The following is a 26,117-nucleotide window of genomic DNA, read 5'->3' as shown; positions in this document are numbered from 1 at the left end:
TCTCTCTCTCTCTCTCTCTCTCTCTCTCTCTCTCTCTCTCTCTCTCTCTCTTTCTTTTTTTAGAAAATTCTCCCTGATGCTATGTGTCTTTCATACGCATTTGATCCACATTTATCTTCCTAAGGATTAAACTATTAAAAAATATTTCTCTTTCACTGACCAGTAATGTGACCTTGAGTAAGTTCCTTAGCCTCTCTGCGGAGGTGTCATCATCTTTAAGCAGAGATAATATGAGTAACTACTGTTACTGAGTTAAATAGGCCCATACATATCAAAAACAGAATAATGTCTGAAACATACTAAGCATTGTTTGATGATATCACACAAGACAAGAGAAGATAAGCAGCAGGCTTCATTATCTTTGTTTGCCTGGAAAAACACTACTGATAAACAACAAAGGTTGTGTTGAGTCACCTAATGCCTAAACCAAACAGAAACCTACCCACCCCAGGATGGGAGGTAGCATGAGCTTCATGAACCCTGCTGTCTACTTCAACACACTAAGCAAAGAGAAATGAATTTCTGAATGAACACATTAGAAGCTCCTGTTTGACTACAATTTGATTGTTATGATTTGTAGATATAGAGCGTGTGTGTGTGTGTGTGTGTGTGTGTGTGTGTGTGTATGCTGCTAGGGATCAAATCTAGGACCTCACCATGGCAGGAAGTGCTCTCACTGAGCTAACCATTACATCCTTAGTCTCAGCCAGAAAACAATTTTCAGTCCATTTCATTCACGCAGGCAGCAGAGAACACAGAGCAGCAAACGGCTCTGCTGTCAGCAATGAGATAGATCACAAGAGCTTACCTTGCCATTCTCCCCAATCCAGGTAGCCTAATGGTAAAGCTCTTCACAAGAGAATCACAGCCTAACAGGAAGGTTTGGGCCACGGTCTATTTAAATGTGAGCCACCGATGAGAGACAGAGAGCTCAGGAAATGTGTTGTATTCTAAGACACAGCACAGCAGAGCTGACCACTTCCTAGATCCCACAGAGCCAGAGGGGAACAATGAGGTAGGCAGTGCTTCCTGGAGGCGCTGGGTAAGTGCCCAGCTCTAAATGGGCAGCTACAGAGACCAGGAGTGGGAAACAATCTAATCAGCATCATCTCTTCCATACTTCCCATCTGATCACCAAGTTAGCCAACTCCCACGAAGGAGACAGGACTGACTACCACAAAGAGGAACCTCCTGCCAATTACCTACACAGACTCAGGTTTGGTGGTCTGGTTAGCTGTTTTAGTGGATGGCACCGAGGGCTAACGAAGCTTATGATAGGACTAAGCAAGTGTTCTACTACTGAGCTACACTTCAGTCCAACAAACAAGTTCTTTTCCCCCTCCCTTCTCCTGCTTACTCCGGCCCCGCTCGCTCTGGCCACAAGTTCATTTTTATTTTTAGATTACATTTATTACATTTCTTTTGTGTGTGTGTGACACACACACCACAGCGCATGTGCGGAGGTCAGTTGAGTTGGAGGAGTTGTTTCTCCCACCATGTGGTGGAAGACACTTTTGCCTGCTAAGTCATCTTGTCAGCCCTAAGTTCTTCATTAGTAATCACTCGCTAATGAAGACAAACTGGAATGTCTTCAAAGGACACTAAACTAGGTGTGCTGCACTCAGGAAGGCAGAGACCAGAGGGTCTCTGTGAATTTGAGGCCAGACTGGCATTCATCGTGAGACTCATATTTAAAAAAAAAAAAAAAAAAGACTAAGATAAAAAGAAAATCAGTTCTCTCAAAATAAACTTTATTTTATAGACAAGGTTTTATTATGTACCCCAGGCTGACTTTAAAGTCAAATAGCTGAAGATTATCTTAAACTTCTTTTTTAGCATATATTTTTTAAAGATTTATTTATTTTATATATGTGAGTACACTGTAGCTGTCTTCAGACACACACTAGACGAGGGCATCAGATCCCATTACAGATGGCTGTGAGCCACCATGTGGTTGCTGGGAATTGAACTCAGGACCTCTGGAAGAGCAGTCAGTGCTCTTAGCTGCTGAGTCATCTCTCCAGCCCTATCTTAAACTTCTGATCCTCCTGCATCCACCTCTCAAGTGCTGAGATCAGAGGCTGCATTATGACCCTGTGACACTAGGCTTGGTTTTATGTGGTCTTAAGGCTTGAACCCAGAGCTTCAAGCATGATAGGCAAACACTCCTCTCCCTAGCCAAGGAGCAGGCATTTAAAAAAAAAACCCTGTAAAAGCCAGGCTTGTGCACTTGTAAAGTCTAGAACTTAGGTGGCTGAGGCAGAAGGCTCCTGAGTACAAGGCAGGCCTCAGCTACATAGTGAGTTGGAGGCTAGTGTGAGCTCCACAGAAAGACACTGGCGCAGATGATACAGAGTTAAAGAAGTACATAAACGAGTAAATGAAGAAAGCAAGACAAGAGGAAAAACGCCTGAAACTGTCTGAATGGCGTCCTGTGTGACACTCGAGGACCAGGAAAAAAGAACTATGATATATGACGAAAGACACAGGAAGAACTAAAACAGAGTAAGGTACAAACACATACACGTGTGCTGAGTGTGGTGTCAGTGCTGTATGTCCTGCTCCATCACTCTCTGCCTTATTCCTCTGGCACAAGGTCTTGCTGAAGCTGGTGCTAGGCTGGCAGCCAACGAGCCCCGAACCTTCCTGTCTCTGCCCTCCAAGTGCTGGGGTTATGGGCACACTCAGCCTTTCACATTTATTCAGGGATCTGAACTCAGGTCCCTATGCTTGCACAGGAAGTGATCCTGCCCACTAAGGCATCTCTCTATATGTAATATACATACATTTTTAAAAAGTGTTGAGGCTAGGCATGTAGCCAAAATAAATAAATAAATAAATCCAAAACCAATGGAAATGTTTCATGCCAGGTACACAGAAAAGCAAAGGCAAGAATACAAGGCACATTTCTTTCAACCTATAATGGGTTTTAGTCTTACCTGTATAGAAAGATGTAACTCTTCACTAAACCTGGAGCTCACTGACTCAGCCAGACTAGCGAGCCCTTGAGGTCTCCTGTCTCTGTCCCAGCAATCAGATTCCAGGTGCACAGTGCCTTGCCTGGCTTTTATGTGGATGCTAGAGATCCAAACTCAAGTCCTCACATTTACATAGCAAGTACTTTATCCACTAAGCTACCTCCACACCTCTGTAATTTAAAAATATTCAATGTTTTTAATCCCTAAAATATAAGCAGACAAATGACTCAATTAATTAAGCCATGTTTTCTTTGTTGTGTTTCCTCCCCCACCCCCACCCCGCCAGACAAGGTCTCACTATATAGTGACTTCAGGCTGATTTCATATTTATAGTGATCCGCCTGCCTTGGCCTCCTAAATGCTGGGATTAAAAGAGTGAGCCACCATGCCCAGCAGTTTGTAGTTTGTTTGTTTGTTTGTTTGTTTGTTTGTTTTTGAGACAGGTTCTCACTATATAGACCAGACTGACCTAAAACTTAACTATGTAGCCCAGGCTGGTCTCAAACTCATGGTCCTCACCCTCCCAAGTGCTAGGATTGTGATGCGTGAGTGAGCACAGCCAGCTTTAGTTACCTCATGTTTCACCTTTCTAGTGTTACATGTTGACAATATAAAATTAAATAAAGATCCTTTCATCTATGTGAATTGAAAATATCAGTCTTGACTCGGGACTGGGAATGAAGCAAAAAAAAAAAAAGAAAGAAAGAAAATATCAGTCTTGCAGTGCGGTGGTGGTGCACATTTTTAATCCCAGCACTTGGGAGGCAGAGGCAGGCAGATTTCTGAGTTCGAGTTCGAGGCCAGCCTGATCTACCAAGTGAGTTCCAGGACAGACGGGCTACACAGAGAAACCCTGTCTCGAAAAACAAAAAACAAAAAAAAAAGAAAAAAAAAAAAGAAAGAAAATATCAGTCTTAAGCTCAGCATGATGGAGCTTGCTTTTAATGGAAGCACTCAAGAAGCAGAAGCAGATGGATCTCTCAGTTCAAGGCCAGCCTGGTCTATGAATCGAAGTAGACCTATCTCAAAAAACTAAAAAGGAAAAGTGAAAAAAGAGGGGAAGGGGAGGGAGAAAATCAGTCTGATTTATTTTTTCCTTTGCCAAAGAATATTTTCTAGCTCTCCTTAAAAGAAAGAATTCCTCCGGGCGGTGGTGGCGCACGCCTTGAATCCCAGCACTTGGGAGGCAGAGACAGGCGGATATCTGAGTTCGAGGCCAGCCTGGTCTACAGAGTGAGTTCCAGGACAGCCAGGACTACACAGAGAAACCCTGTCTCGAAAAACCAAATAAATAAATAAATAAATAAATAAATAAATAAATAAATAAATAAATAAAAATTAAAAAAAAAAAAAAGAAGAGGGCCAGGCACATAGCTTTAATCTGTCAGAGAGACAGAGGCAGGAGGATCTCTTTGAGTTCAAGACCAGCCTGATCTACATAGTGAGTTACAAAACAGCCAGGGCAACATAAAGAGACTCTGTCTTAAACAAACAAACAAAAAGATGCAAGAAGAAAACTGACTCCCAAAAGTTGTTCTCTGAACTCAAGCTCACTCACTCTGGCTCTTCCTCTCTAAAATAAAAAATAAAAAAAATAAAAAAAATAAAAAAAAAAAAAAAGAAATGCCTACAACTCAACAACAAAATTTAGTATTCTAATAAGAAAGGCACTCACATATTCTTATTGCCATAGAGCAGTTATACATATTAACTCCAGTCAATGTGACACTTCGATGCACACATACAATGTGTGCTTGATTAATCCAATCCTTCCCTTCATATTCCTCTTCCAGGTATCTTGGGTGTGATGACTCAGTGAGTAAAGGCACTGCTGTGCAAGTCTGACGACCTGAGTCTGAGCCCTGGATCCCACAGTGGGAGAGAACCGACTCCCAAAGATCGATCCCTCACCGCACACAAGCATTTGTGTGTGCACACACTCACCGTACACACGTACCATGTTTTGTTTTCTGAGTTTTGGCTGTCCTGGATTTTGTAGACCAGGCTGGCCTTGAACTTACAGAGATTCATCTGCCTCTGTCTCCCAAGTGCTGTCCAACAATAAAATTTTTAAAGTGTATAAATAGCAAATCTAGCCAGTATGTATAAAATACTAAGAAAATGAACATTTTTCAACTGTAATGAAACAGGTTGTAGCCAAGTTACTCCTCACTGTCTACATGACGAAATGATAATTTGAGGAAGTTTATGATAGATTCAAGCCTGATTATATCTGAACCCAATAATTAACTCTAGCTTCATAAAAAATGGGAAGAACTGGAGAGATAGCTCATCCTTTAAGGGCACTGTCTGCTCTTTCAGAGGACCTGGGTTTGGCTCCTAGCAACCACATGGCAGATTACAACTACCCACAACTCCTGTTTCAGGGGACTGGACATCCTCTTCTTGCCTTTGCAGTCACCAGGCATGCATGTGATACAAAGACATACATGTAGGGAAAACATTCATATAAAAAAAAAAAATCTAAAAAAAATTTAAGTAGAAAACGCTTGTAATAAAATATACACGAAGTGTTTCTATCAAAACCTAATTTGAACCTATCTATCTAGGAAGGAAGCATGAAAGAAAAACTGAAAACTAAGTCTTTTCTGTGCCCCTTTCAACCAACTTTCCTTCCTTCCTTCCTTCTTTTTTTTTTTTTTTTCTGAGATAGGGTTTCTCTGTGTAGCCCTGGCTATCCTAGAACTCACCCCATAGACCAGGCTGGCCTTGAACTCAGAGACCTTCCTGTCTCTGCCTCGATGGTGCTGAGGTTAAAAGCGAGAGCCAACACTGCGTGGCTCAACCTTATTTTTCATTAATGACCAGTAACCGTACAGCTTGGCTAAGTGATTCTATAGTCTCAGAACAATTATATCAGCTCAGTCCTTAGTTTCATTTTTTATTCTTTTTTTTTTAAAGATTTATTTATTTATTTTATTTATGAGTACACTTTATTTTATTTATGAGTACACTGTCGCTGGCTGTCTTCGGACACACCAGAAGAGGGCATCCAATCTCATTACGGATGGTTGTGAGCCACCATGTGGTTGCTGGGATTTGAACTCAGGACCTCTGGAAGAGCAGTCAGTGCTCTTAACCGCTAAGCCATCTCTCCAGCCCATTCATTTTTTATTCTTTTCTAAAATCTCTACCAACTTTTTAAAAAAATCTCTTTCCTGTATGTAATTTCCTTAAAATTTACAGACACTCATGTCCACTGACACATACCATACAGTAAAATCAAACTCCTGACATGACCTACTCACAACTGGCCACTCTCCGGCCTCATTAACCCGCACCTTCACTCAGCACTCTCTAGCCACATGCCCAGTTCGTTCAGAGCATCTAGCACTTCGTACAGTTGGAGCCTTTTCGAGGAAGCTGCTGCCCTACCTAGCTTCCTATTCTCATCCCGTCCCCCATCCTAGTAATTCCTTCTCCAGTCAACTGTAGAAACAAGGGTCACTTTGACAACAATAAAGTCTTTTCTTACTAACACCTTCCAATTATCTGGCCATCTCACCCACTTCATACACCTCAGCAGCTGGTACAGAAGGACAGCACTGCTTTGTGACTGCCAGGTCCCCACAGACAACAAGTTTGCTGGCAGACTATCTGGAAACCTGACATCAGTGAGTTTCTGACTGTTCAGATTGTGTTAGTTTTGTAAATCCAAGAAACCAGCTCTTATGTCAAGTTACCTCTCCCTGAACCATGTCAGATCTGAAGACTTGGCACAGGATGTGAACCTGTAACTTTAAGGTGGGTGATGCCCTCCAGGGATGTAGCTCAGTGGAAACACTTGCCTGGCTTGTCCAAGGCCCTAGGATCTGTCACCACCACCACCACCCCATGAATGTGGAGAAGGTAGATATTATGGTTTCCATCTCCAAAGTCAAGGCCAGATTTCAGGATCATTAGGGACCCCCACAGCCAAACCCAGGCTTAATGTGACTAGAAAACTGGTTTTTCTCTGGAAGGCCTGCTCTCTACCATCTATGAATCTGTTTATGGCATCTTTCTTTTTATAAACAAACACATGTATGCACACTTATACTTCCCTCCCTTGTTTCTGTAGTCAGATGTATATTCCTGTTTCTTTACAGTTCCCAAACTGATGCTCAAACATAAATGAGCTCTCCAGAGTTGTGCATAAAGCGTATGAAAGGATGTTTAGAATCATTCACTGTGAGGAAAACACAAATCAAAACCACAAGATACCACTTCATAACCACTAGCTTGGCAATAATGAGTAGCAAATGTTGTGAAGGACATAAAGAGACTGTAATCTTCATACATTGCTCACAGGTAAGGAAAATGGTGCAGATGCTTTAGAAAACCAGCTGACACCTCCCTAAATGCTTAAACATAGAACCACCACATGGCTAAGCCAGAGAAATAAAAAGCATGTTTACACCAAGAACAGCACATACATGTTCCAAATATTATTTCTAACAACCAAAAATTGCAATGTGAACCATGTTATCAACTAACAAATGGCATAATCAAACAGTAGAAAATTATTCAAAAAAAAATAAAAAATAAAAAAATAAAAAGAAAGAAAGAAAATGCCGGGCGGTGGTGGCGCACACCTTTAATCCCAGCACTTCGGAGGCAGAGGCAGGTGGATTTCTGAGTTCGAGGCCAGCCTGCTCTACAGAGTGAGTTCCAGGACAGCCAGGGCTACACAGAGAAACCCTGTCTCGAAAAAACAAAAAAAAAAAAACAAAAACAAAAAAGACAGATATGGTGAAGTATGCTTTTTAATTCCAGTACTGAGGAGACAGAGGTAAGCAGATCTCTGAGAGTTTAAGATCAGTCAGGTCTACATAGTGAGTTCCAGGACAGTCAGGGCTATGTACATAGACCCTGTCTCAAACAAACAAACAAACAAACAAACAAACAAAACAGATACAAAAGAGGATGCTAGTAACCGCAGAGCTGGGGAGAAAGAGACAGGAGGATCCTTGGGATTTACTGGCCAAATACTCTGGCTGAATCAGTAGACTCCAGGCTCAAGTGAGAGACTCTGTCTTAAAAATATGGTGAAGAGTTGACAAAGATACCCAACATTACACACATGCACACACGCATGCACACTCAAAGCTTGTGATCACAAACTGTCCACCTTAGGTAATTCACTAAGCAATAGGTTGGTAAAAGTGTAATGCTCAAGGGAAGGATGAGAGAATAAAAATCTTTTCAGAGATGGTGTCTTGTGTAAACCAGACTGGCTATGGATTCATGATCTTCCACTCTCAGCCTCCAGGAATTGGAAGTACAGGTATGTTCTGCTACACCTGGCTTCAAAAGTGCTCTAAAATAGTATAGTTAGTGGCTGCACGACCTGTAAATAGCCTTGAAACCACTGAGTTATAAACGATGAGTGAACTATATAGCACGTGAGTTGTATTTCAATAAAGTTATAGACACTAAGATAACGAGGCCATAGAGCAGTGGTTCTCAACTTTCCCAATGAGTCCCTCTTTAATAGTCCCTTTAATACAGTTCCTCATGTGTGGTGACCCCAACAATAAAACTACTTTGTTGCTACTTCATAACTGTTATTTTGCTATTGTTGTGAATAATAATGTAAATATATGATATGCATGTTATCTGATATGCAAACAGGTTGAAAACTGCTGTCACAGAGAAATCCTTCTAAAAGAGGGAAAATAACTTGTAAGCACACCACAATGTTCTCTACTGTCCAACCCCCCAGGAGCAAAACCCAAACATCTTCCCTAGCTAATACACAGACACTGCAGGAAATTCCTTAGGCAGATTGGTTAAGTCATTGTCTATGAAGTTCAAAGCCCAACCACTTCCATGTTTTTAGTTCAGACTGACACAAACCATATTTAGAAATGAGCTCCAGAAAAATGCTTTGAAAACTTTTACTCTCAACGATCATGAATTTAAAATATCCATCTAGGCAAGGAGAAAGCTTAGAAGATCCAGTGCTCAGTCTGCCCTCCTTCATCCCGGCTCTTCTGGCTCCTCTAATCTGTGACAACATCTACAAGTGAAGCTCTCTGGTGGGCATGTCCTCCTCGCTCTCTTGCTCCCAGCTATCTGCAAGTATTATGGCTCCTCAGAGCCTGTGGGGCATCCTTGCTGTTTCTGACATCACCAACCATATCCTCCCTGGGAAGATTGTGCACCACTGCCCTTCCCAGACATCCATGCCTCCTTCCTCATCCGAATACCACCCTGCTTCTCTCATGACCCATCCTCCCTGTCACAGCCAGTCTACAGGTTCCCTCCTAGCATCTAGAAGGCTCTTTGGGCCTCTTGGGATGTCTTAGAAGTAGTTTTGATAAAGACTGAGTTAAGGGCCACATTGTGTTCTGTCAGACTCTGTTTCTACATTAGCATTACTATTCTAAAACACTGTATGTCCCTGCTATCTCCAAGGTACAAGATCACTGAGTTCATTCAAGACATTCAAGAATCAAGGACTGGACCGGGCAGTGGTGGCGCACGCCTTTAATCTCAGCACTTGGGAGGCAGAGACAGGCAGATTTCTGAGTTCAAGGCTAGCCTGGTCTACAGAGTGAGTTCCAGGACAGCCCGGGCTACACAGGGAAACCCTGTCTCAAAAAAAAAAAAAAAAAAAAAGAAGAAGAAGAAGAAGGAGGAGGAGGAGGAGGAGGAGGAGGAGGAGGAGGAGGAGAATAATAATCAAGGACTGAGCCCATACCAGTAGGTAAAATGTTTGCCATGAAAGCAAAGACCAGAGTTTGATTTTCCAATACCCATGTGAATAGGCTGAATATAGAGTAAATACATGTTACAATCTCAGTGCTGGGGAAAGAGAGACAACAGAGTCCCTGCGGCTAACTGGCCATGAGTACCAAGTCCCAGAGACAGAGACTTTGGCTCAAAAACCAAAACAGGCCCAGGGTAAATGACTCTTGAAGAGAAATATCCAAGGTTGACCTCTGGTCCCCACACACATATACACAATGCACATGAGCACCTGCACATGCCCATGGGCAATGCACACTCATATCCACCCATTCATGTACACATATATTCAGAGAATATACAAGAATAACTTGGGAGACAGTAGCAGAAGGATGGTGAATTCAACCTGCGATGTACAGCAAGATCAAAGAGGAAACTAGGAGGAAGAAAAAGAGGAGGGAGGGTCAGAGAGGAGGAGGGAGAACCTCATGCATTCTATCTCTGAGCTGTGGCCCAACCCAAGGCACATCCACCAGGAGAAAGCCTTCTGTGAGCATGAGAAACATCAGAATGTTAGTGCTCAGGCTCCACTGCACCCATGAAAGCACATAGAAAAGGCTGTGTGCTTTCATGGTGGCGTGCCTTTAATGCCACCAGTCCAGAGGCAGAGGCAGGATGATCTCTTTGAGTTTGAAGCCAGCCTGGTCTACATATAGAGTTAAAGCCCACCCACAGCTACAGTGTGAGGTTCAGTCTCAAAAAATAAACAAAAGAGTATAAGGCCACAGAACTAACCATTGTACTTCATCCTTCTCACAAGATTAGTGACTCAGTATTCAATCCTTTAACACAGTAGTTCTCACCATGGCTGGCCTACCTATGAGGTATTAGGGAAAGTGATTTTCTTTCCTGGATCCTCAGACTCACTTGGGTTGTCACAACTGAGGAAATGCCAGTAGCATCTAGCGGGTAGAAACCAGAGACTCTGCTTTAACATCCTCTAAAATACACAGCAACCCTCACAACAAACCAACAATGCTAGCACTGAGAAACAAATGGTTTGAGCACTTTCAAGTTACCTAATATATTATGAAATTATTTCTTGGCTGCATGTGGTAATACATAATATTTGTTTTCTCAATACCTAGAAAGCTAAGCCAGGGAAGGAGATCGTGAGAATTCAAGGGTAGTCTGAGCTACAAAGCACAGTCTTGCCTCAAAATAAGACCAATAAAGTTACTTTTTCTGGCCAAGCAGTGGTGATGCACACCTTTAATCTCAACATTCAGGAGGCAGAGGCAGGTGGATCTCTGAGCTCGGTTGAAGGCCAGCCTGGCCAATGGAGTTCCAGGGCAGCAGGGCTATACAAAGAAACTGTCTCAAAAATAAATAAACAAACAAACAACCCTCCTTACTGGAGATATGCTACAACCTTCTCCTATGAATTAAGGCACAAGTTCCCAAGACACCGAGAGGTATCATTATTAAAGAGATGATAGGTAAATGCTACCTTAGTGGTGTAGAAAACAATGCAAGAAGGGGAGTCCCAGAGACCAAGGCTCTGGCTTGACCAGGGTTCTTCAGTTTACTTCCTACTTGCCTGCAAGGCCACTTCAAGAACCTACAATCACATTCCCAGATTTGCGTTTGTGTGTGCTTGTGTAGGCCAGAGGTCAACAATGGGTGTCTTCTACAACTGCTCTCCACCTTATCTTTTGAGGCAGTCACTCACTGAGCCCTGCACTCACCCAGCTGCACTGGTGAGCTAGTGAGCACAGGGTCTGTATGCTCCCTGCCCACAGATGCTTTTTCATACAGGTGTCAGGGATCCTAAGGCCAGACTCCATGCTTGTGCTGTGGGTATTCTACTCACTGAGCCACCTTCCCTACCCCATTCCCATCCCTTCCTGCAACAGACCCATCCCTTCAACAGACCCTTATTTCTATGCCAGAACAGCCCTGCTGTTCAAGCTGAAAAAAGCCTCACCTCAGAGTTTTGAGTACCAATCTTCCCCCAACCCCCAGACCTGAGGAGGACATGACATCATCTCAACCCTATCACAAAATGTTCCTGTGTCTCCCAGAGGAAGAAGGCACAAAGGTGGAAAATGAGGCGTGTCTCAGACCCTAAGGCCTCATCATCTGCCACCTCAAATCAGTGCTCAACAGCAGCCAGTCAGGAGCTGCCTCATTTCCTGGGCAAGGTCAGTAAAAATAGGAAGTGGGGGAAGAAGTTCACAAAGCAGAAACAAAAGTAATCGTGGCCCAGCTTCCTGAACACAAATCACTGAGCAAGGAGGAGTATCATTAAACGGAAAGGCAGGCCGGGAGAGCCAAGGCCAGAGGAAAGGAAATGACTCTTCCGCGTCCACCAAGCCCATAGCATTTTCTGTGCATGAGAGGCTGTCTTAACTGAAAAACTGAACAAAGCCAGACACCAGCTATCACATGGAAATGAATGCTAAAGCATGTTAATTCAAAGACTAATGCACAGGCTGCTGAAATGGAAATCCTATCAGCACACACATAGTCCATGGAAAGTCTAGGGAGGTCAAGATTAAGTTACTGTTTTTCTAGCCAAGACATGACAGAAGGGCTGGAGAAATGGCTCAGCAATTAAAAGCACTTGATGCTCTTCTAGAGGACCAGAGTTCTGTTCCCAGCATCCATGTGAGGCAGCTTCACAACTTCCTGTAATTCCAGGGGATTCCATACCATAGAGCACCCACACACAGGTGGCACAAATACACTCATAAATAAAAATAAAAGAAATATTTAAAGAGTAGTAGTAGCAGCAATAGTAACAGTGGCAGAAACTGGGGCCATCTTGGTGGTAGAGCACTTGCCCAGCACATGTGAGGTCTCAGGTTCCATCCCCATCACCATCAAGTAGCTAGATGTTCAAGCTTCACCCACACAGAGAATCGGCCCAGTCACCCAGAGATGAACAAAAGAGACACAGCTCCTGCTTTCGAGCAGCTATAGCTATTGGCCTACAGGAGGGGACAAAGGGTGAGGACTGCCTCTAAGCCGACATTTGCCCTGTAAGGCTTTACCACAAACTATGTCATTTCTCCACACAACCAAAAGCAGGTTATCATTAGTGGTTCTAAGGCATTTTATATCTAGTGATCTATAAACAACTTATCATTTCATTTAAGAAGAAGAAAAACTGTTCTAACCACAAAGTCAACACAGTTGAGATTTACTCTAAAATAACAGGGCTTTAGAAAGAAAATATATGTCAAATGTGTTAAACAGTCATTTTTAGGGACAGACTTAATTCTGTTTAAATTGAGGGTTAGTGCAGCTGAAGAAATGGATGAGCAGTTAAGAGTGACTGGTCTTACAGATGTCCCAGGTTTGGCCCCCAACACCCAAATCAGGCAACTTACAACTACTGCCTGTAACTCTAGTTTGAGGTGATCTGACACCCTCTGGCCTTCAAGGGCACCTGCATGCACATGGTGTACATAAACACAGGCACAAATCTATCTATCCATCTATCTATCTATCTATCTATCTATCTATCTATCTATCTACATACATACATACATACATACATACATACATACATACATATACACACATACACAAAGCTTTAAAAAGTAAGTAAATTGAGAGCTCATTATGTTTTGGCTTTGTTTATGCTTTTTGCCGAGAGGAAAAATCAAAGCCTGGCTTGTTTTTAAACAGTTGCTACATCGGTCGTAGAAAAGTAAACGAGATTCAGGATAATCAGCACACACTCATAATTCACACAGAGAATGTCTATTTAATAATAGATTTTAAAAAAAAGTATCACTTGGTCTTGTGTAGACAGACCTAGTCATCACTCTGATTTTCTAATGACTGAAGGACTCACATTACTCTGCATTTAAAATGAGCATTTACTCTTTTCACAGTTATAAACTCTCAAACTTGCTGCTATTGGGCAAAGTGCTGGAACTTATAAAGTAAGTTTACCACAGAAACAGAGCAAACCAAACATCACAACACAAATCTGTCAAACAGAGATGTTCAAAAGGAGACCTGGGCATGATGGCAAAGCCTGACATCACTTGAGAAGCAGGCACTAGGATCAGGAGTTCAAGGCCAGCTGGGGATCCACAAAGAGAGTCTGTCTCAGAATCTTGAGGAGAGTTTTGTCCACAAACATCAACCTATAACATCAGCCAAGACCCACAGTGCTCGGCTTTGGGGAGGAACAATCTTACTACGTAGCCGAGGCTGACGTAAGCTCACAATCCTCCTGCCTCACTCAGCATCCAGAGTGCAGGATCAAAGGCATGCACTACTGCACCTGCCAAAATTGGCTCTTACACTTCTGAAACATTTGCTCAGATAAAGCTTCTATTTATAAACTAAGATGGTCTTGACTGGGGCTAAAGAGATGGCTCTAATTATCTATCTGGAGGTGGGGATTGATGTCATAGGAAGATTCTGTCCCAAAAGACTCTCCCCTTCCATCGAAAGTCCAGGTTCCTTGATATAACTGGTCTTGAACTCATGATCCCCCCTCCACCTTCACCCTGCTGAGATCCCGGCTTGTGCTGTCACAGTTGGGGTTTTAGGAGACTTTGAGTTCAGTTAATTTGCTATCGTACCACATAGAACTTACAAAACTGACTTACTCACATTTACTAGTTTGTTGTAAAGGGTATCACCAACAACACAGATGAAGAGATGCACAAAGCAGAGCACTTAGGAAGGGGCACAAAGCATCCAAGCCAAAGCGTTCCAGGTGTGCCATCCTCTACAAACCTCTTGAAGCCCAGAGCCTCGGCCCTTGGCATATATGGAGGCCTCATTACTCAGGCAGGACATGAAACCCCAGCCACTAATGACCAGTTCACTCAGTTTCTTTCTATCCTTACAGGCCTGAGTGAAACTCTAAGTTGTAATCCTCAAAATTCACTTAAGTTTTTTTGGGTGACCAGCACCCAGCCTGAAGCTCTCCAGGGGCTGCCAGCCCAGTGATCTCATTAGTATACATAAACACACTAGTTCAGAGGTTCCCCAAATTTCAGAGGTTGCATGCCAAGATGGAAGAAAATCAAATAGGTATTTCACAACTATCACATCAAAACATCTTTCAAGTCTGGCATTCAGATATACACATATAATCCAGAACTCAGAAAACTTAGGCTAGAGTACAGAGTTCTAAGCCAACCTGAGCACAGGAAGACACTGTCTGAAAAAGAAAAAATAGTCTGAAACTTTGCAAAACAAGTTGAACTGGTACAAACTTATTATTGTATCCTTTAGAGAACTATTTAAGAGGTTAGAGATGGCTCAGTGACTAAGCGCACTGGCTGCTCTTCCAGAGGGTTTGGGTTCCATCCCAGCACCCACAAGTTAGCTCACAGCCATCTATAACTCTAGTCCCAGGAGATCCAACACCCATTCTTTTTGTTTTGTTTGATTTGGTTTTTCAAACATGGTTTCTCTGTGTAGCCTTGGCTGCCCTAGAACTCAACTCTGTAGACCAGGCTGGCCTTGAACTCAGAGATCCACCTGCCTCTGCCTCCTGAGTGCTGGGATTAAAGGCGTGCACCACCACTCAGCTCCCAACACCTTTTTTTGACCTCCACAGGTACCAGGCATGTACATGATGTATGTACATACGTACTAATGTACATACAGGCTAAACACTAATATACCTAAAATAAAAATCTCTTAAAAAGAAAATTATTCAAGAAAACTTAAAATTCTACACTGCTACTTAGTAGTATGTCAAAAAATAACTCAAAAATTACTTTTTTTTACTATGAAGTATTATGTAAATTTAAACACTTTCAAAAATTTAATATAATTTGTAACCAGAGCTGGTATCCTAAGTCTCTAACACCAGCACTTGTGGAGGAAGGTCAAGTTTAGGCTTGGCATAATTTAATCTGAGCACTCTCTAAGAGTTTGAGGCCAGCTTGGTCTACACATTGAGTTCCAGGGCAGATAGGGCTACATAGAGACCCTGTCTCAAAGGAGGGGAAGGGGGAAGCAGAGAGAGACAGAAAATTTAAGAGCAACCAGGGCCACACAGCGAGACTCTAGTTTCAAAAACAAAGAACATGTAAGGCAACCAGGAATGATTTCACTAATGGATAATTATGGTGTCTCTGTCCTCCAAGCTGGGCACGCAGACTCTTAAGTTTATATCCCGTCAAGAAGACCAGCAAGTAAGAAACAAAATTAGGAACCTGTTTTCCCCATAATCATTTCAGCAGGTCATACAATCAGATATTTGGGGGGGGTGGGGGGGAGGGAGGAAGGGAGAGAGAGAGGGAGAGGGAGAGGGAGAGAGAGAGAGAGAGAGAGAGAGAGAGAGAGAGAGATTGAGATTGAGATTACATGTGCACATGTACGCACGCCTGCCTGCCTGCCTATGATGAGTATTGAACCCAGGGCTCTGCCTATGCTAAGCAAACATTCTTGCACTGAGCTACACCCCAAGGCCAGAAATGTAGAAATTCTATGACATCTCCTCACATGGGCTCCCTAAGCAGGAAAGGCTTATGCCAGCCTCCTACTCTGCCACTTTCCCAGACCACGAGCCTTCATATACTCAATTACTGAGGTCCAAATGTATGCACAGCCCTTCTCCAGACATCAGGGATATAGAAATACTGCCTAGTTCAATGGGCTAGAAAGGCCTTTACCTGCTGCTAGGTAAAAAATACTCCAATTAAAAAAACAAAAAAAAAACACCTTCATGGAAGGCAGGTCCTGCCAAAATGCAGTGGCTATTGCTGTGACTTGGGCAGTCCTACTCATCTAGATGTGAGTTTCTGCTCTCAGTAAATACCAGCAGCGTGAAAGGCACTTAGTAACTCTACGACCTTAAACAAGTCAACTGAAATCTTGTGCGTCAGTTTCCTTAGTAGAATGGAGTGGCTAAACTCTATAGAGCACAGGACTTGGCACATCTCCAGATTCAAATAAAAACAGTCACTCTTCAAGAAGCCTTGGGCTAGCTTAGGCATCTTCAGCAACTCCTCATTCTGGTCCACTAGACAAATCCACCCCAATCCCACATTACAATAATAACTCACAAACATAAAACCTACATGGGACCCTATCACCTTTACACAAAGCACAGGACAAAGTTACTTAAGCACAGCATCCTCCCCTCCCTGCAGACTCTGGGGCAGCACAAGTCCTTGGGAGCTGCTGAGAGGGCCCAATTTCACCTTTCCTTGCCTAGATCACCTAAGCCTAGGGCACCCAAGTCTGGGAGCCAGGAGCCAGGTTTCCTCTGCCTCTTGGACCATGGTGATGGGATAGGGAAGACTGAGCTCTCCCAGGTTCCTTAACCGTAACTGAATCTCATTAGAATCTATCTCCCAAGTCATTTTTAGTAAGAAAATGTAATTGTTTTTCTGGTAGTATCTAGCTCTAATTCTACATTCAAACATTCCCATTGCTGACAGAGCTCTGTGAGTTCCAGGTCAGCCTGGTCTAAATTAGCAAGGTATGGGCCTGCCAGAGCTTCATAGTGAGGCTCTCTGTCAGACGGAGACGGAGACGGAGAGGGAGAGAGAGACAGAGAGAGACAGAGAGAAAGAGATTGAGATTGAATTTTAACAGAAAAGTAGGCCCAGTAAGATGGCTCAATGGGTCAGTAGGTCAAGCTGCTTGTTCCCAAGCCTGATGATTCGATTTTTATCCCAAGACCCACAAATGTAGAAGCCAAAATCCAATTCCTACAAATTGTCCTCTGACATCCACATATATGCCAGGGTACTCATGCCCACACATACAAATAAATTTTCAAATGTAATTTGAAAAAAATGTTTAAAGGAATGCCATATCAAGGGATGAATCTTAAAACGTCTAGTAAATGCACAAGCCTCTGTTAAGAAAACAAAGGACACCAGTCAAGGCTACATAGTGAAAGCCTGTCCCAAAAAGAAAAGAAAAAAGAAAGGAAAACCAATGGCCGGGCGGTGGTGGCGCACGCCTTGAATCCCAGCACTTGGGAGGCAGAGGCAGGCGGATTTCTGAGTTCGAGGCCAGCCTGGTCTACAGAGTGAGTTCCAGGACAGCCAGGGCTACACAAAAAAAAAAAAAAAAAAAAAAAAAAAGAAGAAGAAGAAAAGAAAACCAACGGCACCATGAACTACAATCATCACCTTGTAGTGACCCACATATATTGCATTAAGAGGTTCATCACCTAAACTAGACATGAGTTCAAAGACAAGGAAGAGTTACCATGTATAATTTTATAAATGGTACCATCAGCACATAGAAGCCAAGGAACACTGCCCACACAACAATGACATGCCATCATTAAAGTAACCCAACTTCAAACCCCTCTAAGATCTTTCCTGTTTTCAATCCTTTGTGTCTGGTTGTCTGGGAGACACATCACACCATCCTTGGAACAAGACCTGTGGTGAGCAGAGAGGTGAGTGCGGGGCACATACGCTCATAACCCCAGCACTAAGGAGGCAGAAGGGAAAATAGAGTTTTCGGCTAGCCAAGCTACACAGCCAGATCTTGTCTCAAAAAAAGACCCCCACCCTCATTTTATTTTTCCTAAAAGGTTAGCTATATTCAAGATCCATTAGTTCAGCTATGAATGGTAGTGCTGATATATGCTGTCGTGCCATCATCTGGGATGCTAAAACACAGAATCACTGAGTTCAAGGCCATCCTGGTCTACACAATGAGGACCTGGTCAGCTTAGGCTACACAGTAAAACCCTGCCTAGAAGTAAACTTTCACTATCTCAATAAAGCTGTGTTGACTGAACCACCTTAACTCCTATGAAGCTTTTCCTGAGCTCTGGCTGCCTTTGCTGTCGCTGCCTCTTGTGCCTGCCTTGCCAAATGAACGGCAAATGCCATGGTGGATGGAAGCTACAGGCTCACTTCATTGTACTGCACAGCGTGGAAAGTAACAAAAAACACATTCCCACCAGGACCCGATCTAAGGACTTTATAGTAACACAGTAAAACTATAGTGTAAGCTTAGTGTGGTGGCTTGTGCTTATAATACATGAACCCAGAAACTGAAGCAGGAGAACCAAGTTTGAGATCAACCTAGGCTACTCAGTAAAGTTCCGCTTCAGCCAGTCTGGGCTAAAGAGACAGCACCTCAAAGAAAGGAATAGAAGCCACACTATAATCCTTGACATTATTTCCTCTCCTGTTTTCATACTGGGTAAACCCAGTTTAGTGACTTAGAGGCCAGTAACTAGTAGGCAGGACTGTAGTTTGACTGGTCCTTGCTCTCTGACCCCTCTATATATGACTGGATACCACAGACATTTCTTTTAAAATTTATTATTATTATTATTTTTTGTTTTTCGAGACTGGGTTTCTCTGTGTAGCCCTGGCTGTCCTGGAACTCACTCTGTAGACCAGGCTGGCCTCGAACTCAGAAATCCGCCTGCCTCTGCCTCCCGAGTGCTGGGGTTAAAGGTGTGCGCCACCACCGCCCGGCAATTTATTAATTTTTAAAATGAAAATAATGAACAGAAAAAAAAAGCATGCCATTCAAAATGGTACCCAAAACAGAGTGAAGCCAGATAGAGCATGCTGGCATACACCAATATGAGAGGCTAAGGCAAGAGGATCTTGAATTTGAGGCTAGCTTGTGTTACTCAGCAAGATCTTGTCTCAAATTAATATTAAAAAAAAATGTTAGACTAGTTAAAAATTTACTATTTGCATTGAAAATGCTTTTTAAGAAAATTTAAGCATGTACACAACACATTTAGAATGTAAAGCAGTATGTAGGTTAACTGGAGGCAACAGAAACGAAACATGTCAGTTCTGAACGTATCACAAGGCTGTGAGACTACACGAAGGAACAAGCGGACAACACTTCGCTGTAAACCTGAGTAGCACAGTGAACCTGCAGTAACACAGGAACCCTAGGCTTGCCCGCCTCTGCAGCTTCATTCATGTCACCATCTAAGCACCTGGAGTCATTAACCCTCCCCTCGGTATCAGCTAAGCTCAACCTTCTTCAGAAAGTTTCCCTTGACACGTTCAGGTTGGTTTTCCTGCCTGAGCAGTTTGGGAAGAGCCTGTCTGTCATCACTTCCCACTGTCTGTTTAACAGCTTTGTCACTGAGCCCAGGAACAGTTTCAGGGGGACAAGTTAGGCTCAAAGTATTAACCAGAAGGCCAACAACAACATCTTATACCAAAAGAGCTAGCCCTAGCTGAAACTTTACAAGCTCAAAGTTCTCATGGCAACACTAAAAGAACAGTACAATGCTGTCCTCATGCTACAGCTAGATTAGACACCATCCCAAGATCAGAATCTACTGCAGCATTTTGGATAGAGCTTGGATCACCTCTTTGGCAGAAACTTCCAGATCAAACTATGAAGGGTATAAGGAAAGCGGCCCCTCCCTTTGATACTGCAAGGACTACGCACCACCACTCCTGGTCAGGACTCCGCACAGAGAAACCCTCACACTGCCTAAGTTAGCTCTCTTGCACCCGCCACCCCAACTTCTACAGACATTATCCCAAACCTCTCCCGGAAACACGAGTCTTTCTTGGGGTATATAAAATTAGGTTTAAGCTTTCTGGCCACAAACACATTCCAAACATGCCTTCTTTGGGGTTATAGCTGGGTCAGTTTGGCTTGAATTTTAAAGTTTTCCCTGAAATTTATCAAACTCTGTTTACAAAATGTCTCTTGGTTTATGTTTGCATCTCCTCTATAGATAGCAAATTTGTATTACTTTTTATTTTATTCTCTGATGGTCATTTATTCAACAAATTCTCAATTGTTTCCAGAACAGTATGTTCTAGACCCTGATGATAAACATAGTGAACAAAACAAGGCAAGATCCCTGAAACCTTGCACAACTTTTTTGGTGTCTCTCTCTAGGTACTTTTAGATACTTCAGAGACAGTCTTCTCCAGGCTGTGTCTCTTAGCTAATAATGGCCTGTATTGTAGGTGTCTGTGAGCTAGCTAAATTCACTGGGTTACTTTCTTCCTAACCTCCCTGAGAAAAAAGATGCAAAATCTAAATCAAGGTATAGGGGAGGCCAAGTGTGGTAGATCATGCCTTTAATCCCAGCACTCAGGAAGTAGAAGCAGATGGATCTCTGTGAGTCTGTGGCCAGCTTGGTCTACAGAGTGAGCTCCAGGACAGCCAGGGCTACACAGAAAAACCCAAACTCAAAATAAAATAAAACAACAAAGATGTAGGAAAGAATACAAATGACAAGAGTAATCTAAGTCAACAAGAAAAATGAGATTGTGGGATGCCAGCTAGTAAAAACTTTAGATTCATCAGACAGGCCACCCTGGAAAGTGATGAAGGATCTTGTCTAGGGGTCATTTAGAAGGAAATAAATAACTGACACAGAGAAACCAGATATGATGTCATATGCCTATAGTCCCAAACTTGTGAAGTTGATGCAGAAGAATCTCAAGTTGGAGGCCAGTATGGGTACATAAAAGACTCTCAAAAACAAACAAGCAAACAACAGAAAAAGCAAAGCTGAAGTTAGGCTGGAGATGTCACCCCAAGGACCCCAGGGTAAGGAAATAAAGTGCTGGCTACATCCAAGTCTACTCTGAACGTGAAAGGAAAAACATGGATTGAGGGTTGGGGAGGAAGCATGAGGCTAGGCTTCAGAAAATAGCACCAGACAGACAAGGTAAAGTGGAGCAATAAAGACAAGGTAAAAAAAAATAGACACTACTGCTCTAAGGTAGGCAGCCAACAGGCAAGGCTGGTTTGTAACAAGAAGAATGGCTGCCAGGCTTGAGAGATGGCTCAGCAGTTAGCTTGTAATTGCTCTTCCAGAGGTCCTGAGTTCAATTCCCAGCAACCACACGGTGGCTAACAACCATCTGTACTGGGACTGGACACCCTCTTTTGGTATGTCTGACGACAGTGACAGTGTACTCACATATATAAAATAAATAAAAATCTTTATTAAAAAAAAAAAAAAGCCGGGCGGTGGTGGTGCACGCCTTTAATCCCAGCACTTGGGAGGCAGAGGCAGGCGGATTTCTGAGTTCGAGGCCAGCCTGGTCTACAGAATGAGTTCCAGGACAGCCAGGGCTACACAGAGAAACCCTGTCTCGGAAAACCAAAAAGAAAAAAGAAAAAAAAAAAAAACACACAGCTGCCCTCACCAAATATTTACAAAGTTGCAGCATCTGGGGCTGGGGAGGTAGCTCAGTGGTACAGTGCACACCTAGCACACTCAAACTTTTAAGTTCAGGGCCTGAAGAGACGGCTCAGAGGTTAAGAGCACTGACCGCTCTTGCAAAGGACCTGGATTTCTTCTCATCACCCACATGGCAGCTTACAAGCATCTGCAACTTCAGACCCAGAGGGTCGGAAGACCTCTTCTGGTTTCAGTGGCTCTGTATACTCAGGGTGCAGCCTTCAGACGAAATACCCATACATATAAAACAAAAAAAATAAATAGAATCTCAAAGTCTCGAATTGTATCATAAAGGATGGCAAAGAGGAAATACAACTAAATAAAATTAAAGGAAACAGAAAAAAGCAAGCAGAGACCACTAGATCAACCAACTAGGGGCCCTCGGTGGACAATTATCTGTAGAGAAACATTTAGAGCACAACTCGACAGAGCACAACTGACACTTCGGGCTCTTTCTGAATTAATACTGAGATAACCCAGCAATGAGCTCTTCTCACTCCAAACAAAGCAATGCCTTGTTCTAACCAACATTCTTTGTCCATCTAGGAAGGTCATTATTTTCCACTGAGGACAAAGTCTCACAGGAGAAGGGACAGAGTGGACACACAAGACCCATGGGATGTTCAAGCCTGCTAGTGACTTCCCTGGAATGCCGAAGACCTAGGAGACGAATAGCTCCTGGTGTAGTAGGCTTCAAGTTCTCAACAAAATAAGTATTTAGTAAAGTATTTTGTATTTGTTTTTTTTTTTTAAAGGATGCTTAAAGCATGCTGTCTTCCAAAAATCCAGAGATAATTTTAGATTGAAAAAAAAAATCTAGGCTTGCCAAGGGAATCTGAGAACTTTTCTATCTTGGTCTCCAATGCTAAACTACGTATTCGTGTGCAAAAATAGAGGAAGATTAGAATCTCAAATGCCAGACTGAAAAGTTGCCACAACAAACTTGCACTCTTCATATGGAGTCTGTTATCTTGTCAGCAAGAGAGCAAATGAAACAGCAATGAAACCTTAATATGTATACTTTGTATGTATATGTATCACACACATAAATATCAACTATATAAGAAAATATTCTCTGCCGTTTTTTAAAGATTACAGAAAGGAAAAACTTACTATTTTCAAGGCACATAAAAACCATCCAAACACACCAAATTAAACTTGTAAGTGTCCTTTACAAAGACATTCTTAGAACATTAAGCCTAAAACAGGATAACCATAAGACAACTATGGTTAACTGGATGACTATCTGGCACTTGGGAAATATGTCTTAAAAAATAAAAACAAATACAAAGGCAAAGCCTCTTGGCCTATGTCTTTAATTCTAGCACTTGAGGAACTGAAGCAGAGAGATCTCTGTGAGCTTAAGGCCAATACAGTCTACACAGTGAGAGTCTGTTTCAAAATAAATTTGAGTAAATAAACAAATAAAAACAAAAAAAAAGATTTAAAATGTTAAAGCAATTATGAGAAGCAAAGACAGATGGAATTTTCTACAACATTGAGTTGGAGATTTCCAAGCATATCCACAGGAGAAAAACAGAATGTTACCTTTGACCCCCACTTGTAAATTTAGTCTAAGACAATAATCAAATAAAATCCTTTTTGCCACAACTGTTTTCTCTTGTGACAGAGTCAAACAATCAAATATTCATCAGGGTTTGGATAAATTATGATACCCGATGCTCTACTACAAAACCTCTAAGAGTGACAGTATATATATATATATCTGCACTTACTGATGTCACCAAAACGTCAGCAGCGGTTGTCACCGAGTCGTAGCTTGTGGGACCGTGGTCATTTTCCCTCCTGACACTTTGTATACAGTCGCGAGTGTTTTTCACAAGGACAGAAGAATGATTCGCTTTCATAATGGCAATGGCTGGGGAAGGGCACGGACAATCTATTTTCAAATTGGGGGCTCCCCAGGCTGAGCGTTTCCCAGGCAATTTTGGTTAAAGTATAAACAAAATTCTTATCATGCCAAACAGGCATGCTCTTTTTCCCCCCGGCTCCACGCGGAGCAGGAAGACACACCCCTGACCCCTGCGCTCGCCCTACGGGTGTGGGTCCTTCTTCAGCCCTAGCCCAGCCTCGGCCCTCCCCCGACCCCCGCCGCGCCCACGGGCTCAGCGAGAGCCAGGAAGGGGCGCGCGGCGGGCCGGGCAGCCGCGGGGCGGCCTGAGGGCAGCGGCGCCCGCCTGTGCCCGTGGACCCAGGTCGCCCGCAGGCCGCCGGCCCTCGGCGCACAGCGCCACGAGCTTCCGGGAGCGGATCCCCCGCGGCGGCCCAAGGCAGCCGCGTCCTTCAGCGCCGACGCGCCCCTCAGGGTCTCAGTCCTGGGCGCGCGCCGAGAGGCCCCTCTGGGCTTCCGTCCGCCCGGCCAGCGCCCGCCGAGCCCAGCGTCCTCCACAGCAGGCGGGCGAGGGACGGCGCCGAGGAAAGCGGCGCCCTGCGAGCTCGTCTCGATGCCAGTCACTCTTGCGACCCGACGCCCGCCACCCCTAGCCAGTCCCCGCCGACCCGCGCCCGCCGGCGCCCGTACCTCACCTGCGACGCGCCCCGGCTCCCGGCGCACCGCCCGGACCGGCTGTGTACACCGGAAGTGACGTCTGCGGTCGGCCCCGCCCCCGCCCCAGGCGGCCGCTGCGGTTTCCCCGGCCAGAGCCCACCCTCCCCTCGTGCTGGATGGGCGGCGGCGAAGCTCGGCGAAGCCTCCATGCTTCAAAACCTAGCCCGCACCCTGCTGGAGGGCTCGGTTGCGTCCTCACGGACTTATCATTGAAATTAATGACTGAAACACTGATCGCTAGACATCATACCTGACAGACGGTGTAGGAGCGGGATGGTACTAGACCCCTCGGGGATTGCTTCGCGAGCGCTGGCGACAGAATACTACTGTCACAAATCAGTGTGGTGATGTAGGGCCATCTGTGGGAGATGGTAGGAGAGGAAAGTAGAAGAGGGAAGGAGAGAGTACCCTGACCCAGTGGAAATGGGCGTCCAGGTAACCCCCTCAGGGTTAGATCAAGAGCTGAGATCCTAAAAAGAAAAAAAAAAAGGAATTTTAAAACAAACGCCTTGAGGAGGACTACATGACAGCACACAGCAAAACAGAAACAAGCGAAAGGGACCCGAGGTGTAGCTCGGGGATAGAGTACTACTCAATTTCTCAGGGACGCGTATTAAAGCCCCAGGGTTTTGCAAAGAGAGTTTGGGAGATTAAGAAACAAATGTTTTAGACTGAAACGTTTATGGCGGTGCATACCTTTAAATCCCAGCCACTCGGAAGACAGAAGCAGGCAGATCTCTATGAATTTGAGCTCTGCTTGGTCTACTACCAAATTCAGGGCCAGGCAAGGCTACCTAGTGAGAACCTGTCTCAAAAAAAAAAAAAAAAAAAAAGAGGTTAGTTATCCAACGTTTCAAGCAAGGGATGGATTTGATCATACTTGGGAAGCTATCGGGATTAGCTCCGGATGTAGCATGGAGGTGTGAAACCAGGAGGCAAGAATGGATGTATGGGTCTGAGGTTCAGTTTAGTGGCAGAACACTTAGCACAGGAGAGGCCTTGGATTCACCCTCAGCATTGGGGGAAAGTATGGATGCAGATATTGATGCAGTATTTGAAAACAGCAAAACCTTTCAGTACTGAGTTGTGCTTGGCCCCAGATCCTAGGGTGCTAGAAACTCAGTGGTCATTAAAGATCCACCCAGGTCTGGGACTACAAAGTTGACTTTCTCACACTGATAAAGATTAAAGACATAAACACTTGGATAAGAAACCGAAATGAAGGCAAACTTTATTAAAGAGAAATAAAGAAAAGTTTAAAAAAAACAGGTAGTGGTAGTGGTGGTATACACAGAAAAAAATAGTAGCATATTTACCATGTTCTGGGGCCTGGGCAATGGCTCAGTGGTTAACAGCATGGGTACTCCTGCAAAGGACCTTGATTCCCTTCTGGTACCCACACGGTGGTTCACAACCATCTATTACTCCAGGTGATTTGATGTCCTCTTCTGACCTCTTCAGGTGCCAGGCACCCATGTAGCATTCATATAGGCAAGTAAAGCACTCACACATATAAAAGAAAATAAATTCGTTCAACAAAATAAGCCTATATTCTATACAGAGTGAGTTCCAAGACTGTCAGGGCTACACAGAGAAATCCTGTCTCAAAAACAAACAAACAAACAAACAAACAGGGCTGAAGAGATGGCTCAGCGGTTAAGAGCACTGACTGCTCTTCCAGACAACCTGAGTTCAATTCCCAGCAACCACATGGTGGCTCACA

The 26,117-nt window shown here is 43.6% G+C and overlaps 1 protein-coding gene across 4 annotated transcripts in view; it reads right to left on the bottom strand.

Annotated features, from left to right (window-relative positions):
* The window catches only part of Kiaa0355 (KIAA0355 ortholog), a 79,744-nt gene extending 55,314 nt beyond the window's left edge, over positions 1 to 24,430 (bottom strand). Inside the window, exon 1 of one of the 4 annotated variants that reach the window (XM_028754171.1) lies at positions 24,373 to 24,430. The gene's annotated coding sequence lies outside the window, so the exon portion shown is untranslated. Of the gene's footprint in view, positions 1 to 808; positions 877 to 23,561; positions 23,822 to 24,372 lie in introns of those variants that run through there. The other 3 variants (XM_028754173.1, XM_028754174.1, XM_028754172.1) reach the window with 3 other exon arrangements.
* Between the last annotated feature and the right edge of the window lie 1,687 nt (positions 24,431 to 26,117).

Source organism: Grammomys surdaster, unplaced genomic scaffold (genome assembly GCF_004785775.1).
Source record: "Grammomys surdaster isolate TR1022 unplaced genomic scaffold, NIH_TR_1.0 125984, whole genome shotgun sequence".
In the NCBI taxonomy this organism is placed as follows: domain Eukaryota; kingdom Metazoa; phylum Chordata; class Mammalia; order Rodentia; family Muridae; genus Grammomys; species Grammomys surdaster.
The sequence above is the reverse complement of the archived record's forward strand: the minus strand, read 5'-3'. Positions and strand labels throughout refer to the sequence as shown.